This window comes from Dendrobium catenatum, unplaced genomic scaffold (assembly GCF_001605985.2).
Source record: "Dendrobium catenatum unplaced genomic scaffold, ASM160598v2 original_scaffold_86555, whole genome shotgun sequence".
Classification (NCBI taxonomy): Eukaryota; Viridiplantae; Streptophyta; class Magnoliopsida; order Asparagales; family Orchidaceae; genus Dendrobium; species Dendrobium catenatum.
Window position 1 is genome coordinate 373954 of NW_021404996.1, and position 5174 is coordinate 379127.

Consider the following 5174-nt stretch of genomic DNA (forward strand, 5'->3'; position numbering starts at 1 on the left):
TTATTTGATTTATTTTAGAGTTTGCTGTGGCTTATTAATTCACCGTTTTTTTTTTTCTTATCTGTTGATTGCATGTTTGTAGGTACGGAATATAAATTAATTCCGTTTGCGTGGGTCACTTTCGTCGCAACAGCATGGAATTTTCAAATTCACTTTGCCATTCTTTTGCATGTTCAAATGTTGTGATATCTCATAAAAAATTAATCATAAATATCATAATTTAATTATCATATAATTTTCAAAATTATTTATTAACTTATTATAAAAAAATATTATTGCTACTATATTTAACTAATTATTCAATATTTCATTCTAATTATTTGCCATTTCTCTTACATTTATTTGGATTATCTATAAATAATTTGTTATTAGAGATTGGCACATTGTATTAACATAAATACTTATTATTGACATGTGTAAATAAAGTAATTCATTTAATATTATAATTGATATTAATAATGATCTTAAGTATAATTTTTTTGTTAATTTTGGCTTGTCCATCAAATTTATGTTCTAGACTTCTAGCATGAAATACTCTTTTTTTTTTTTTTTTTTTTTTTTTTTGAGAAAAACATATGAAACTCTGTACATGCCGAAAGTATTCGTGCGGATAGTTATCCTATACAGAATCCTACATTTAATCCCCGTTTAAAGGTGGATAATAATTTAAGAAATACACAACAATTATAATCTTTTGTGAGCATGAGTGGAGAGAGTGATTACTCTATATCCAAAGGATTGTTTCATCCACAAAAAAAGAAAGAATGTTTGAATAGGCTGGTGTCATTTAAACCCGTTTGGTTTTCGGGTGTTACTCGTAATTCAGAATACTGATCCGTTCAAACATGCGGACCCTAACGCTGGGTTTTTCCCCCATATTATTTTGTAAACGGTGTAGGAAATTTCGCGACTCCGGACGCGTTCAGTTTGTTATCGGCTTGTGACCTCGAGGCTCTTGATCACGTTTGACACTTTTTTTTGTTTTTTGACTTTTTTTTGATGTGCAACTGGACCAACGTATGTGGATCGTCTTTTAGTGATTTTGTTGGTGATGGCGATATTCCTATTTTCTTTTTTTTTATGTTGTTGTCGGCTTTTTTTTTTGCGCATGCCGTCCTTATTTCATTAGTGGCACGTGCTGTGAGCGAGGTCATTTGTTTTTTTGTCTTTTTGCTTTTCTTTGTTTTTTTTTTTTTTTTTTTTTTTTTATTTTTCTCCTTTTTTTTTCTTTTTTTTTTTTTTTTTAAATTATGTAATTTCCTATGTCTTTTTTGGCTGGCGGCTTTGGTGGAGCCTTTATGCAGGATGTTGGCCTTTCCTAGCTTATTTTTGTTGTCTAGCATGCATTGCGTTCTTTGTTGTTAGCGCAGTTGGTTATTCTATGGCTACCTTCACCAGATATATATGCTCTCTTTAGTCACTCTCTCTAACTATTACATTTCTTTATGTCGAATTTATTTCTAATGCCCAAAGGCTTTGTTTCCGATTTTTTTGGAAATTTCGTTTTAATTGGTTTCTTTTCTATTGCTGGTTATAGTTTTTTATGATTTTTATTATCATAGCATTTACATACGTGTCGTATTTGTGATTTTCAAATTGTTGATTTTTTATTGTTTATAAATAAAATATGTTCCATAAAAAAATGCAAATCTAATATTTTTGGATACTAAAAACATTCAAAATCTGTGAATGTCGGTATATTCATGCTCCTATGATTGTTGTTATGATATCAAAGCCACTTTCGTCCAGGAAAAATATATATTCCTTGACGAGATATTGGAATTTTATTGCAATTCATTCCTTTTTTTTACTATATTTGTGCAACAGTTGTATTAGTTTGTCGGACACTATTGAAGGTTTTGTAGCGTTTGATATATTTTAATTATTTTATTAATAAATATTCAAACAATTATTAAAATTATATTTGATATTATAATAAAAAATATTCAATTTTTTACTAAATTTTAATTGTTTTTTATAAGTTTTATGAATTAAACTAATTAACCGAAATTCTTATTAATATAATTGTCAGTTCGTTAAACATCTTTGTTGGTATTCTTTTGTTTCCATTTTATAACCAATTAAAATTGTGTGTAAGTAAGAGTGTTTCAATCAGGAGAATTTTATTCCAGTTTGACGGGCACCGTAGCAACAGCAGATTTGTCCAAATTCAACTTGCCATCTTGCGTGTCAAATGTGATATCTCAAAAAAATTAATCATTAAATATCATAATTAAATTATCATAATTTCAAAATTATAATAACTATAGAAAAAAATATTGCTTATATTTAACAATTATTCATATTCATCTAATATTGCATTTCTCTACATTTTAGTTGTATTTAGAGATGGCACATATAACATAAAACTAAGGACATGTGTAATAAAAGTAATTTCATTTTAATATAAATTGTATTAAAATGATCAATATATTTTTTTTTTGTTAAATTTGCTTGCATCAAATTTATGTTCTAGACTTCTAGCATGAAACTTTCTTGTTACATGCCAAACATTTGTGGCGGAAGTTATCCTATACAAGTCCTAACCTGACCCAATAATGTAAACGGGTAGGAAATTCAGACCCGACCTGTCAGGTTATCGGGTTGACCAGAGCCGACACGTTTGACACGAGGACGGCGACGACGAGACGCTAGACGGTGGGATGGCAAGCCAGCTGATGGCTGGCGTGCGCGAGCAGGCATTGGCGCGCGCGGGCGGGAGCAGGAGTTGGCCTAGCAGGCATCAGATTGCGCTTGTGGTAGCACAGGGACTGGCTTACCTTCACCATGATCTCTTGCACCCCATCATTCATCGAGATTTCAAGCCAAAGGTTGCTGATTTTGGAATTTCGAAGGTCTTTCATGCTGGGATGAATTACATAGCATCATCAATATATCGTTGTGATTTTCAAATTTTATTTTTATTCAGAATAAATAAAATTATAAATTTGCAAATATTTGTTGTGACTCATAAACTTGTGTAGGAAAAATAAATCCTACGAATATGGATTATGAATTTCTCCTTTTTCATATGGGACATTTATAGTTGGACACATGAAGGAGGGTTATAATTTTATTAATAAATTTCAAACATTTTTTAAAATTATTTTGAAAAAAAAATCAATTTTTTACTATTTTAATTGTTTTAAATGTTTTTTGAAAACGATTAACAAATTTTAAAAAATGTTCAGCGTTAAACTGTAAAGATAATATCAAAACTGCACATGGCTAAGGCCATTTCCACTACTCTGCCTTTTCTTCCCTCTCTCTCACACCGTACGGATGTCACTTTATCTGACATCTAACGAACTCTAATGATGTTCCATTGGCTTATAAAAGCCTAGAGAGAGTATAATGAAATTAGGCTTTTAGACTCATGAAACACTGTTCATCGTCTTCCTCATTTTCTCTTCTATTCTGTTGTTGTTCTTCTCTAGTTTTCTTCATGGTATCAGAGCATACAGCTTAACAACATCATTGTCCCTAAGAAATGGAACAAGGAGCATCCTCTCAAACCTCCGCATCTCAGCCAATGAGCACAACAACTCTGTCTGCTTCCATGGCCGATTTTACTGTTCCTCCACCACTCAAGTTTTTAATGTCCAATCTCAAACTACTTGTTCACACTCAACTCACGGTAGAAAACTACTCAATATGGAGGTTGCAGATCTTTCAAGCCTTCTCAGCTAACGGCTTCGAAGGATACATAACAGGCGAACTAGCCTACCCTTCATCTTCGAGTGATCAGAAGCTGTGGAAACTGATTGACCAGAATCTCATCTCAGCTCTATTCTCCACCATTTCTCCGTCAGTGCTTCCATACATCCTACATCTTAAGACCTGCCATGATATTTGGACCACATTAGAGCTTCGCCTACAACCATCAAACAGATCACGAGTACTGCAGCTCAAAAATGAACTCCACAATGTGCAGATGCGCTACCAAACCATATCTCAATATCTTGCTCAGATAAAATCCTTGGTTGACAACATCGCAGCTGCTGGATCTAACATTGAGACGGAGGATATAGTGCTCTACACCTTGAAGGGATTACCTCCATCCTACAACCCGTTCAAAGCTGCTATACGCATCTCACCCCACACCATCACCCTTGAATCTCTATACTCCCTGTTATGCAGTGAGGAGGTAAATCTCCAATCAGAGATTCAACAAGAGCTCTCTTCTACCAGCAATGTCCAAGCAATGTACTCGTCTCGCGGAAGAGGCAGAAGCTACTCTTCCAGACCTAACCGAGGCAGAGGAGGTAATTCAAGTCCCATAAACTCGAATCCAAGAACACCTCCTCCTACGAATCGCTCCACCTCTCGCCCTTCCTGCCAGATATGCGGCAAAACAGGGCATTCTGCACTGTCTTGCTGGCACCGATACAACTCCAATTATACAGAGACATCGACTACCACCTCTAGGGCCTATGTGGCTCAGTCTCAGCCCGCCAACACAGTTGACTGGATACTGGACTCAGGGGCTTCGACTCATCTCACACCCGACATCATCAACATCCAGCAACCATCCTCCTACCATGGAGGAGATACCATATCAATGGAAAGCGGATCATCCCTCCCCATCCAACACAGTGGCTCCGGTCTTCTACCTCTTCCCGACACCAACCATAAGCTCAAACTCTCCAATCTACTTCATGTTCCTTCACTCTCGCACAACCTCCTTTCTATTTCCCAACTTGTCACTGATAACCACTGCTCTGTCTCATTTGATCCCGGCGGCTACGTCATTAAGGATCTTCGGGACAACACAACTCTCCATCATGGCCCTAACCGCAACGGCATCTATCCTGTTCAATCATCCACCACTGCAACGACCTCTGCTTTCCACACAACATCAAGTTCAGCTCTTCTCTGGCACGCTCGTTTGGGCCACGCTCCCCCCGTGCGATGACAGTTCTATCCAAGACTATTCCTACTCTTATCAACAACAATTTTAATTTCGTTTGCAATTCCTGTAATGTGGCTAAAAGCCACCGTCTTACCTTTCCTAGCAATGCTCATCATGTAACTACACCGTTTACTCTAATACACACGGATGTTTGGGGTCCTTCTCCCATTAATTCCATCAATGGCTATCGGTACTATGTTATCTTCATTGACGACGCCACACGCTTCAGTTGGCTCTACCTAATGAACACAAAAAATGAAAC